Here is a 14,143-nt window from a genome sequence, read left to right on the forward strand (position 1 = left end):
AAAAAACAGAAAAAAATAAAAAAAAACAGAAAAAAATAAAAAAAAACAGAAAAAAATAAAAAAAAACAGAAAAAAATAAAAAAACAGAAAATAATTTAAATGAAACAGAAAAAATCAGAAAAAAATAAAAACAACTGAAAAAATAAAAAAAACAGAAAAAAATAAAAAAAACAGAAAAAAATAAAAAAAAACAGAAAAAAATAAAAAAAAAAACAGAAAAAAAAAGAAAAAAATAAAAAAAAACAGAAAAAAATAAAAAAATAAAAAAAAACAGAAAAAAATAAAAAAAAATCAGATTAAAATAAAAAAAACAGAAAAAATAAAAAAAAACAGAAAAAAATAAAAAAAACAGGAAAAAATAAAAAAAAACAGAAAAAAATAAAAAAAACAGAAAAAAATAAAAAAAAACAGAAAAAAATAAAAAAAAAAACAGAAAAAAATAAAAAAAAAACAGAAAAAAATAAAAAAAAAACAGAAAAAAATAAAAAAAAAAACAGAAAAAAATAAAAAAAAAACAGAAAAAAATAAAAAAAAAACAGAAAAAAATAAAAAAAAACAGAAAATAATAAAAAAAACAGAAAAAAATAAAAAAAATAGAAAAAAAATAAAAAAAAAACAGAAAACAATAAAAAAAACAGAAAAAAATAAAAAAAAAAGAAAAAAATAAAATAAACAGAAAAAAATTAAAAAAAATAAAAAAAATTGAAAAAAACAGAAAAAAATAAAAAAAACAGAAAAAAACAGAAAAAAATAAAAAAAACAGAAAAAAATAAAAAAACAGAAAAAAATAAAAAAAACAGAAAAAAATAAAAAAAACAGAAAAAAATAAAAAAAACAGAAAAAATAAAAAAAAAACAGAAAAAAACAGGAAAAAATAAAAACAACAGAAAAAAGACAAAAAAAGAAAGAAAATAAAAAAAAAACAGAAAGAAAATAAAAACATCAGAAAGAAAATTAAAAAAAAAAACAGAAATAAAATTAAAAAAAAAAACAGAAAGAAAATTTAAAAAAAAAACTGCAAGAAAATTAAAAACTAAACAGAAATAAAATTAAAAAAAAACAGAAAGAAAATAAAAAAACAGAAAGAAAATAAAATAAATTAGAAAGAAAATAAAAAAAAAACCGAAAGAAAATAAAAAACAACAAAAAAAAAACAGAAAGAAAATTAAAAACAAACAGAAAGAACATAAAAAAAACAGAAAGAAAATAAAAAAGGCGGAAAGAAAAAAAAACAGGATAATTTAAAAAAAAACTGAAAGAAAATAAAAAAAAGAAACTTAAAAAAAACAGAGAGAATAAAAAAAAGCAAAATAAAAAAAAACAGAAAAAAATTAAAAAAACAGCGAAAATGAAAAAAATAGAGAGAAAATAAAAAAAAAAATACTAAAAGATAATAAAAAACAGCGAAAATAAAATGAAACAAAGTCGGAAAAAGTCGGAAAATATACGGAAATAAAAAATTGAAATTGAGTGGCCACCCTGTAAATAAAAAGGGAGATGCAAAAAAAGAGGTAAAATAAATGGAAATACAAACAGAGAAAAAGACAATACATATAAGATAAAAGACAAAAAAAGATAAAACAAAATAAAGAAATAAAAAAGAGATGAAAGAAATAAAAAGAAAAAAAAAACAGACAAAATAGAAAAAACAAATGCGAGAAAAAGTCTGAGAAAATGCGAAAATTAAAAATTTAAATAGAGGGGCCAGCCTTTGAATTTAAAGGGAGATTGAAAAAAAGAAAGAGAAAACAAGAAATAAAACAAACATAATAGATAGCTGATAGCATTAAAATGACAAAAAAGTATGGCAGAGATAAACAGAAAGAACGACAAATCGAGATAAAAGACATAAAGAGATCAAACAAAGCAAAGAGATTAAAGAAAAAACAGGCAAATAACAATCTTAAATGCGGGAAAAAGACGGGAAAAAAGCGGAAATCAAAAATTAAAATTGAGTCGCCACCATGTAATTAAACGAAGAAGTTAAAAAAAAGATGTTAAATAATAAAAAAATAATAAAAAAAAAACATAAAAATGTCATAAAAGATTAACAGAGACAAACAGTGAAAAAGACAAAACGAGATAAAGGACAAAAGAGATTAAACAAAGAAGAAAGAAGGAAAGAGATAAAAAATTAGATAAAAAAGATATAAAACAAACAAAGGGATAAAAGAAGGACAAGATATAAGAAAAAAACATAAAGGAAAAAATGAAGATAAAAATAAGAAAAAAAGAGATAAAAGAAGAAAAGATATGAAATAAAAACAAAGTTTAAAGAAAAAAAAGAGATAGAAGAGAAAAAAACAAGAAAAAAATCTAGAAGAAAACTAATAAAAGAATTAAAGAGATAAATGAAAAAAGAGATAATTGAAGAAAAGAGATGAAAGAAAAATTAGAGATGAAAGAAAAAACAAATAAATGAAAAAGAGATAAAAGAAAAAAAAAGATAAAAAAAAGAGATAAAAGGGAACAAATAAAAGAAAAAAGAGATGAAAGGAAAAAAGAGATTTAAAAAAAGAGAAAATAATAATAATAGAAGATGAAAAGAGAAAAAAGAAAAGATAAAAAGATATAAAAAGAAAAAAGAGATTGAATATTTATAAAGAAAAAAAGAGATAAAAAGAAAAAAGAAAAACAAAAGAAAATAAAATTCAGTGGCCACCCTACGAATAAAAAGAGAGATACAAGAAGGAAAGAGATAAAATAAATGAATATAAACAAAATAGATCTCATTAAAATGTCTAAAACAGAAAAAAAAACTGCGAAAGAGATAAAGCGTGATAAAAGACAAAAAAAGCTAAAACAAACAATAGCGACCAAATAAATAAAGAGTTAGAAAAGAGATAAAAAGACATTAGACGAAAAGGGATAAAAGAAGGAAGAGATAAAAAAATGATAAAAGATAAAAAAAGATAAAAAAGAGAAATGATGACATAACAAAGATTACAGAAAAGAGATAAAATAGAGATGAAAAAATCAAGGAAAAACAGCTAGAAAAAAAAGATAAAAGAAGAACGAGATAAAAGAAGGAAAAAGATAAAAAACAAAGAGATAAAATAATAAAAGAGAAAGAGAAAACATTAATTAAATAAGAGAAATTTAGATAAAAGTAAGAAATAAATAATAATACAGGAAACAAAATAGAAGAAGAAGTAGAGAAGAAGGGATCAACCAAAAAAGAGAAAAAAAGCGAGCAAAAGTAACACAAAGTATAAAGAAAGGAAAAGATGAAAAATTGAGAAAAGAAGATTGCAGAAAAAGGAAAAAAAAGTTAAATGGGATTATCAAAAACTAGAATAAATAAGAAAGTAAAAAAGGGGAAAAAAAATTATGCAAAATAATAAAATAATCAAAGAATTCCAAAAAAGGGAAAATTTAGATAGGGAAAATATAAAAAGAGAAAATTATCAGAAAGAAATTATAGAAAAGTATTGGAAAGAGAAAATTGAAAAACAGTGAAAGTGAAAAATGACTGAAAAAGTAATATAAGTACCAATTCTTAAAAACATTCTTTTAAGTAGTAAATATTTTGATTATCAGAAACCGTAAAAATGAAAATATGTACATAAATGATTAAAAAAAATAAGTGGAATGGAAGCTAAATAGAGTCTATAAGAATCAGGAACTTTTTAAAAATAATTAAAAATATCAAAATTAATAGGAACAACAAGAATTATTCAGATAGCAGAATAGAGAACTGTGCAATGTTCAAAAGATTGCAAATGATATAATTTAAAGAAGAAAGGATTCTAGAAAATAAACACAAAAATTCTTTAAAATGTTAAAGTTTAAAAATTACCTAAATTTTTTTTAGTTTTCAAAACCAAAAATAATAAATTTCTGCCAAAGTCTAGCTATGCTAATTAACATCTTTTTTGTTAAGTTCTTTGTTTAAATTCGAATTGAAAACATTTGCTATGCAATAAAAAAAAAGTTTTCTCATGCCTTGTGCCTAGTTCATGTAATCATATGGTTAAATTTCTTTAAGCTTCGACTTTGTTGTTTAAAACACTAATAAACGAAAATGTTATAAACATGATGTTTTTTTTTTAACTAACAGAACAATATAAATAGAAATACAAAAAATACACATAGTCAATTCGTTTCAGTTTGAAAGAATTTCAATAGTTTTCTATTAGTAGATTGCAATAACAAAATTAAACTTGTATATTGTATGATTCAAAATACAAAATATAGATACCGATGAAATTCAATCAATATATGTACATCGGTAAATTATTTTTTTAATTTATTTTTTCATTAATATTTGAAAATAAAAAATTATCAGTACAAAAGGCGTAACGATTCAGTTGATTTCTCAACTTAAGAAAAATTTCCGATTGAATCAGTTTTGATTTGTTGACACAGTACTGTACACGTTTTTTTCTAGGGACAACAGGCTTGTTGCGTTTTCTCCAAGGATCTTCGAGTTAGAATTTGTGAACGTTAGCCGCCACGACCGAGACCTAATCACCTTATCCGACCTCGAAACTCGCCTATCAAAATCCTGCACGATGATAAGTAGTAGCTTAGCTATACGACACTAGCTGACTGACATTTTCCTGACCTACACACTCACACACATACGCAAACAAATCGAAACAGGTGGCCACCATGGCTTGGAGGAATGAGGACGAAATCGTCCTAGTCGTCATCATCAGGCCCATTTGTTACACTAATCAACTCGAGAAGTAGGGGGCCTGAACTACATATTTTAGTGCGCGGGAAAATTGACGTTGATGACGATGATTACACGATGATAACTATCGCAACGGTAAAATTTCCTTATGGGGCTGAAGATTCTGGGAAATTGTAGGTATCAACGAATTTTTTAAAAGGTCGATTACAAAAAACCTTCGAAGAAGTAGTAATGTTCGGCATTCAAACTACTTAAAAATTGTCTAAGCGAGAACCTAATACCTTTCTTCAAGCTAGTTTCATACTAGTTCTCAAGATCTAACCATCATCAGCTTCATTATCAGTGAACGTTCCGTCATAGCTAATGATGGCTTCTTCTAATGATCGGTTGCGATGGCAATAATCAGGTACACAACAAAACACTGTTTTTCCCCCAAACTACTACCGCACGTCAGTTTTTCCTCGCGTAAGAACGTTTGAATACGCACCACGTTGCTTTTCCGTTTGTTTATTCCCTCTTCACCTTCCGATTCGTCATTGTCACTCAATCAACCGGAGAAAAGTTGTTTTTTTTTCATTCCATCGGAGGCCAACTTTTTGTTTTTGGTGTTTTCTCCAAAAGAAAATCCGTTTGAATTCGTTAGAGTCTTCCAGAACACGCGCGCGCTTTTTCTACCCATTCACATGTAAAAGAATCCCAAACCCAGGAAAGAATGTTTTTCAGTTGGCAACCGATCCGCACCGGACGATTTCTCCGGAGGAACTGAAACGGGAAAATTGTTTTCCATTTTCCCGAACCCGTGTGTTTTGCGCGCCTTACACTGCTCTGGTTTGTTTCTTTTGATTCTTCTTCACTTATAGCTAGTAGATCAAGTCGGGGTTCCTAGTTTTTTTTGCTCGTTTCCACCCGTTCCTGTCACGTTACACGGTTCTGTCACTGACAATAGGACCCGGTATTGAGGCTGGAAGAAACCGCGCACCAGTCTTTTGGTTCCTTGTAATTTTTTTTCCTTGTTGGTCCTGTTGAAAGGGAAAATTAGCGAGATACATGTAGGAAAAATGGTTTGCCTAGGAAAATAGCTAATATTTTTCGAGCAACTTAGCGTAGCTTTATGACTTACATTGTTTTTTATTTTAAATATTTTTTGCCGAGTCGTAGCATTATTTAACAAAATTTCCAAGTTGAATAATTGCATGCACAATAGACTGAGTCAATTTGGGGTCATTTTTGAATTTCTCAAACCCTGGGATCTAAAAAGCTAAGTTTTGGTTTAAAACTCATCCATGATTTTTTGCCTCGCGTAGTATTGCATGAAAAGTAGTCATGCAATACGTACCTCGCTAGGTACCCGGCATTTAATTGACAAATTTATCGTTTTTCAATGCCATAAGTCATACCTCTGTTGAATAGCTAATAACTTTTTTGCCCAATAGATACAAAGTTACGATCTTCCAAAGTTACGATAGATACAAAGTTACGATCCGAAAGTTGTGCAGCGGAAAATATCCTTCGGAGAATTTATGAATTGGCACAAAAATCATAGACAGGCTCGTTTTCACAGAAGAAACAAGAATGATGTTGATTTTGAACCAAAACGAAGCTTTTTAGACCTCAGGATTAGAGAAATTCAAAGATTACCCTAGATTTGCTTCTTCTACGAGTCAAGTTATGTGGCTTACCAAATTTCACTTCCTAACACTGACTCCAGTTACGCTATAGTCCAGTGGTTTTCAAACTTTTTTCACTCACCGCCCCCTTTTGCAAAATTTTCGAGCTCAACGCCCCCCTGGGCAAATTTTTAGAAAATCTTAAAATGGTGATAATCTGGATCCTTGAAAAACTATTAGCTTTTGTTCTTTATGTTGTTATAAGTATTAACTCAAAATGCATTCAAATTTATATGAGGCCTTCAGACCCAAAGGGGTAGGGGGTATTATAAGTGCAAAAATGGTTAATATTAATTTCATAATATCAAACGATTTTTCATATTTCAAACTATATTTCGTGATTTTTTAAAAAAAATTTAATTCTATGTGCATACTATTTCGTCCGAATTGAATACAAACTAAATACTTTCCAGCCGGTGAAATAAGTGAACTAATAACCCTTCAGCATTCCTTCAAAGAGCGATAATAAGCTCAATGGAATGCTCTTACGTTATGTGAAAACAATATTGTAAACGAATTGTTAAATTGTTTTGATAGGGTTTTGTGCCTGTTGGAGAAGAGGCTTGGAAAAGTTTAACTCCAGCGGGCTTTCCCTGTCCGAGGAAAAAATAAATAAATAAATAAAAAATCTCTGCAAAAATAAAACTTAAAAAAAACCTAAAAAAATAGTATCATTTCATGATATCTGAATTTGTATCCTGTTCAAAGTTATGCAGCATTCATGGGTCTTAAAGTTTAAATTAGATTCTAATAACTGAATCCCGGCAATGTTTGTGATAACCGAATAGATTAAAAGTGTATCGATTGCAAATGGCACAATTGATTTTTTGAACCGATTGAAATAAACAAGTAAGAACTTGAAATAAAAATTCTCTGACCTAGAAAAATTCTCTCAAATTCTCTTTCCAAAAAGTCATCACTGAATCACAGATGAAACCAATTTTTTTTTAAGGTTTTTTCTGTTTATCAGATTTTTTTAGACAGTATATTTTAAAAATTATCTAGCCTTGCCGTCTAAAATTAATCTTTTTAGTATAACCCAAAATAATCTTGCAAAACGTGTAGAGCGTATACAAAATCTGTGACAATATATAAAAATCTTTTATATACATTTAAAAAAAAAACGAGCTACTGGAACAAAAATTTTCATGCAGCTCTGTAAAATTTTTGGTATTTTAGTTTTGAACCTGATGTTTAGTTCTGTAACGTAATTTCATTGTTTTGCATTAAATTTAATCGTTATATAAAATCAACGATGTTTCGTGATTTTTGAAAATGTGAATAATGACCTCGCCGCCCCCGTAATCCCATCCAACGCCCCCAAGGGGGCGGTACGGACCACTTTGAAAACCACTGCCTGGTTTAAACGATGCAAGTTTCGAAAATAAACTATGGAACCCATATAGGTACCTATCAAGGGTACTACCGTTGCATGATGTTGCAAATTTGCAACAATTCTTGAAAAAAACCATTATATTAGAGATAAAACAAAAAAAAAACACCTAAATTTGCATTAATTATGTTAATTACTTTACTGAGAATACGAAATATTTTTTTTGAGTCAAAAAAAAATTCTCAATGAAAATTACGCTAGGCAAAAAATTAAAAAAATAAGGCTTTTTCCACATTTCATATTTTTAAGATTCAAGTAGGGGAGATAAGGGCATAACGAGCACACGGGGCATAACAAGCACTCCTCTTTTCTACAAAAGAACGTATTTTCTTAAATAAATTTTCATGAGGATTTGTTTCGTATTATTAATTTTTCACAAAAAAAGGAATCTTCTTATCATCTTTACAGATATATTTAAAAAAAACTAGCTAGGTTCTCAAGTGACGAAAATATAATAATTTAAAAAAAAAACCCTAAATAAGCTATTATGATCTTTAAATCATCTGTATCTATATAATATACGCATTGTAACATATATCATGTTACAATTGTTTCTCAATCAGAAATTTTTTGATTTTTCACTTTAACCAGTTCAAAAACACGTTTTTACCTAAATTTGTTGGCTCGAGGCGAATAGAGCACTATTATTCGGGGCACGATGAGCGTTTTCTGCCGTATAATCTAGCAGCGAATTCATCTCGATGAAGTCAAATGAATTATAGAGCTACAGCTTGACTAGTTTACATCTGACGATGTGGCCTATTTTTTTTTTGTTTCGATTATAGTCGTTTTACCATCATTATGGCATTCGCGACTTTATCAACGTTGCAGTTGGCGGATCGTTATTGAAAAACTTATCCGGTACAACTGCGTTCGATGTTTACTCTTGGGCTCGAACTCGCGGACATCGGCTCAGGAGACAACAGACTTGCCAACTGAGCTATATCACAAGCCCTATGTGGCCTATTGGTAAGGTGTCGGAGAGGTATTCACAAGACTAGAGTTCGATTTCTGTTCGAGGTGATTTTTTTTCCATTTACCATTCATGATCGATTTTTTTTTTGTCACTTTATACGGCTAGTAGCATCATTCGCCAAACAAACCACTAGAAACATAATTTATGAGCGTGTGTGAATTGTTTGTATTCTACAAACAGACCTAGATTATTTTGTTATTGCTTTGTTTGAAGAATCTACGACTTACTAGACTTCATTGAGTTGAATTCGCTTCTAGATTCTCAGGCAGAAAACGCTCATCGTGCCCCGATTGATGGTGCTTATACTGCCCCAGGGGGATTTCTCATTATGCCCCTACAGTGACTGGTTTTCAGCTTTTGGCAAAAAATTGCATTTTTAACGTTTTTATCTAGTTTTTCAAGTTTTTGCCAATTAAGAAATAATGATGTAATTCACATATTATACCTGTTTTCTATGGTTAAATAAGCGTTTTCCTTAAGGTAGCCCTCATGCCCTTATCTCACCTAGGTCTTTTTTGAACCTTTATACACTGAAAGTATTTTTTTAAATTGAACGTGATCTTGAATTTATAAATATTATTTCCATCAATTTTTTTTTTACTTTTTTGCAAAATGCGAAAATTACTTCAGTTTTAATTAATTTTTGCAATTTGTTACTTTATGAAACCAAAAGTTAGTACCAATAGAAAACCTTTTTTGTTCTCAAATACTCTGTTATATCAGATTTGGTTCCATGGTAATCATAAAAATATATCTCATATTCAGATCTCACCCATGCCAAATTTGGTTCCATTTGTTCGATTTGTTCTGCAGTCATAAAAAAATTGTATGGTAACCACCTTCCTCTCTTTCTATCTCCCCACTAGAAGGAGGAAGGGTTGCCAAATATTGATTGAAACATTTCTCGTAACCTTCCCATGCCAAATTTGATTCCATTTGCTCGAATAGTTTTCGAGTTATGTAAAAAAGTGTAAGCGAGGAGTTTTGAAAAATAATAGAATCATTTCTCGCACCCAAATGCAATCCCATGTCATATTCGATACCATTTGCTTGATCGGATCTCGAGTTAGGCAATCATTTGTCTGTTGTTTGGGAAGCTCCTTATCCCCGTGAGGGGGGGGGGGGTCTAAAACCATAATAAGAACCTTGCTCGGCCCTCACCTGCCAAGTTTCACACAAAAGGTTCAGTAGTTTTCGAGTGTAGAGGGAACAGACAGACAAACAGAAATCCATTTCAATATATATACAAGCTGACAAGGTGTGCTTTGCTATACCTTTAAAAAACCAATGAAATCTTAGAAATTTTTTGTTTTGTTGTGTTTGTAAATGATGTTTTATCAAATTTTAACGTCATTCTGTTGCAAGCTCTTTAAAATTAATGTTGCAATATCTATATATATAAAAAGCAATTATCTGTATGTTTGTTTGTTTGTTTGTTTGTTTGTTTGTTTGTTTGTTTGTTTGTTTGTTTGTCCTCTATAGACTCAGCCGTCTTAAGAGCTAGAAATCTGAAATTTGGCATGGATGCTCATTAGGACCAGGAATGATGAAAAATGTTTTTAGATTTTTGGACGACCCCTTCTGAAGGGGGTCGTCCATACAAGACAAATATTGTTTTCACGTTATTGACGTTATTTTCCGTCGGATTGTGATGAAAATTTGCACATGAGTGTTTTAAGAGACGAGCAATCGATTACAGTTATCAAATTTAGAGTCAGGGGTCGTCCAAAGGGGTCGTCCATATCAACTGATTAATGTTTTTGCGATATTGGCGTTATTATACACCGGATTGTGATGAAAATTTGCACATGAGTGTTTTGAGAGACGAGCAATCGATTACAGTTATCAAATTTAGAGTCAGGGGTTGGCCAAAGGGGTCGTCCATATCCACTGATTTATGTTTTTGCGATATTGGCGTTATTATAGTTCGTATTGTGATTAAAATTAGCACATGAGTGTTTTGAGGGACGAGTAATCGATTTCAAGTTTTGAATTGTGGATCAGAAGTCGGCTGAAAGAGTCGTCCATACCCAACTTTAATGTTTTTGCGGTTTTGACGTTATTCTACATTGAATTGAGATAAAAATTTTCGCATAGGAGTTTTGAGGGACGCTCTTTTGCTTTCAGGTTTCAAATCTTGACTCAGGGGTCGGCAAAAGGGGTTATTATCTGTTCACTGTGTTTACGATATTCTCTTGATTGAGCATAGAATTGTAATGAAAATTGACACATGGGAGTTTAACAGAAAAGATAATTGATTTCAGGTGACAAGTTTTGAATCGTGGTCAAAAAAAAAGGCCGTCCATGTTAGTTGCTCACTGTTTTCGCGATATTGTCGTGATCATGCATCGGATTGAGATGAAAATGTTCAGATAGGGTTATAAACTATGAGCAATTGACTCCAGGTAGCATGTTCTGTGTCAAGGGTCGGCGAAAAGGGCGTCTATATTCTCTGTTCACTGTTTTCAAGTTCCTGACGTTATTTTACACAAATTTGAAAAGAAAAAATGGCACAAGGGAGTTTTGAGGAACGTAAAATTGGTTTCAATTATCGAATTTCGGGCCATGGGAAAAGAAGGGTTTCATTGAAAGTTCTGTGTTTTGTGCAATAATTTTGTTGGAGGCAGTTAATTGATACCAATTTAAGTGTGAAGGTCTTTTGCTTGACCTGTCGTGCACACAAACAAATAGTACATGTTTCTGCCATAATGTCTAGATTTTGCAACCGATCGAGAAGAAAACATTCTCACATAAATTTTAATAAAAAGCCAATCAACCGTTTAATTTGAATTTCAAGTAATAGTAATAGTAGCGACTTTAAACACTGTTGAATTTTTTCCCCAAAATTGTCGAAAGCGAAACGAAGTTCGTACGGGATCAGCTAGTAGCTTGATATTGTTATACCAAAAAAACAATATCAAGCTACCAAAAAACAATATCAAGATGGCCTGTGGGGCCATCACAAAAAAATAAAAATAAATATTTCTTATTTTCTGAAATGATTTTTTTGTCATTTTCAAAACCTGAACTAAAAGCTATTTTTAATCATTTTTTTTTTAAATTTATTGATTCATGCACAAAAATATTATCACATCTCTTTACTGAAAAAAGATTCTAAATAATCAAATAAATGTTTTTAGTATGCATTTATGCTCTTACGTAAAATATGATCCCTTTTGCTTGATAAATTCTTATGTTGTTATATAAACTTTGTTTGGAAGCCTCCTTCCTCTACATCTCCTGAAAGAAGAGAGGGGTCTCGAACAATCATATAAGCATTTCTCGTATCCTAAACAAATTTGCTTTCACTTTCTTGATTAAGAACCTTGATTAGGAGGATTATTGAACATCCCAATGGCAAGGCTGGTGGAACCTCTAATAATAACAAATTTGATTTAACTTGCCTTATGAGTTTTCGACATATGTCAAAAAAACCCTTTCTTCCTGTTTCTTCTTCCCACTGGAAAAGAAAAGAAGTGTTTTGAATAATCATATAGATAAACATTAGAGTGCCTCAAATGACTCGACATTTGAAAAAGTTAAGCGCTGCAGGCTTAAATTGATCCTAGGCCTAGTACAAGGTCTCATGACAAATTTGGGCCAGATCGGATCACGGGAAGGGGTCGCTCGACGAGCCAACAGTTTGTATGGGATTTGGGCCATTTTGTTCGAGAGAAACATGAAAATCCAGTTTTTCATTAATATATTTCGGCCCTTCGGCCGATTTCTTTTGAAAACGGGTTTTCTTAAAGCCTAAACTATGACAAATATTTCATCCGAAGACTGCATTTCAATTTGAGTTAGTATAAAAAAGTTATTAGACTTCAAAAAATGGGGTAACTTTTTTTCAGGGTGATATTCATCACTGTTAATGCTGCGTCAAAATGTTCGAAGCACTGTCTCTCATTAATAGTGATAAATATCACCCTGAAAAAAGTTACCTTATTTTTGAAATCTAATAACTTTTTTATCTTTACTCGAATCGAAATGCAGTCTTTAGATGAAATATTTGTCATAGTTTAGGCACTGAGAAAAACCGTTTTCAAAAGAAATCGGCCGAAGGGGGCCAAAGATATTCATGAAAAACTGGATTTTCATGTTTCTCTCGAACAAAATGGTCCAAAATCCCATACAAACTTTAGGCTCGTTGAGCGACCCCTTCCCGTGATCCGATCTGGCCCAAATTTGGCATGAGACCTTGTACTAGGCCTAGGATCTAATAAAGCCTGCAGCGCATAACATTTCACAAGCTTGAAATTTCCCATACAAATCTGGGGCAGTCTAATAAACATTCATCGCACTCAAATACATTCCCATGCCAAATATGTGGCCATTTGCTTGTTAAGTTTTAAAGTTATGCAAAAATTGTATGATAGGCCGTCTGGGGCTATCGGATATTCGTTTCTTCTACCCAAAGCGCTCTAGCTTTGACCTGTTCAACTATCAGTATTCTTTCTCATTTAAAATTATACTGATTTTCTATAAAATTTGCCGACATGCCAATTCAGATTAAAAATGACAATTGACATTCCCTTAAACGTTTCAATGTGTATACTTAATTGATTATTTCGAAACAAATCAGACTCTACTCCAATAATGATCATCCTTGGAGGTGAAATTATCGTTATAAGATTTTATTCCAAACCGGAATTAACAAGCTTTCTAAGAACTGGCATTGTTCTCCCAGCACAGGCGCATTGCATAAGTCTGAAAAAAAAATATCCCATGTCCTATCACAAGACAAAGCTGAAAAAAAAACATTCTTTGTTTCCAACCAACATGGCAGAAAACCACCTGCCACGGTGAGCTGTGCGTGTATATGTAAACCAACCGGCAATATAAAACAGTTTCTAGTTTTCCATTCCCAACCCATTTCCCTCCCATTCTAATCCCTTTCCCATCAAAGACATAGGAGGATGAAAAAAAAAACAGGGTAAACGGCAGCCAATGCAGTGCGTTTTTTGGTAATCGGCGGTGGCTGAAGAACTAAGGCATGGATCACCACAAATCTGGACGCACTGTTTATTATACCATAGTGCTCCTAGTTGTCGGATCTAGAATTATTTGACAGTACTTTGTTCGAAAATGTTTCCTCTATCAGTGCTGAAAATTTCACCACGATTCGTTTTGTTCCGAAACAGTTACACGTGATGGAAGCCGCGAGACGAAAATGGATTTTGGACACTCAAGTCAAAAACGGGGTGCAAGGGTTAAGGTGCAAGGGTGTGCAAGGGTTAAAAAATCGCGAAATCGTTAAAAATGCTCAAATCAACCGTGTGCAGCGTTCTCAAACGTTTCCGTGAGATGTTTACTATCGATCGGCAGATTCATACCAAGCGTCATAGTGGAATTAGGGATCCGAAACTGCATTTGAAGGTGTTGAGAAAGATCAGGGTAGTCGGACTAAGACATCGGCAAGAAATTCAACGACGACCGGTGCACCCTCAGAAGGATTTGTCTACGCGAAG

The 14,143-nt window shown here is 31.1% G+C and overlaps 2 protein-coding genes across 5 annotated transcripts in view; one reads left to right on the plus strand and one right to left on the minus strand.

Annotated features, from left to right (window-relative positions):
- LOC129757254 (homeobox protein 5) overlaps positions 1–5,419 on the minus strand; it is a 50,291-nt gene extending 44,872 nt beyond the window's left edge. Inside the window, exon 1 of the mRNA XM_055754418.1 lies at positions 4,921–5,419. The gene's annotated coding sequence lies outside the window, so the exon portion shown is untranslated. The remainder of the gene's footprint in view (positions 1–4,920) is intronic.
- Positions 1–14,143, plus strand: part of LOC129757253 (probable beta-hexosaminidase fdl) — a 138,387-nt gene that overhangs the window by 93,036 nt on the left and 31,208 nt on the right. The window lies entirely within an intron of this gene.

The sequence above is a fragment of the Uranotaenia lowii genome, chromosome 3, assembly GCF_029784155.1.
Source record: "Uranotaenia lowii strain MFRU-FL chromosome 3, ASM2978415v1, whole genome shotgun sequence".
NCBI classification, from domain to species: domain Eukaryota; kingdom Metazoa; phylum Arthropoda; class Insecta; order Diptera; family Culicidae; genus Uranotaenia; species Uranotaenia lowii.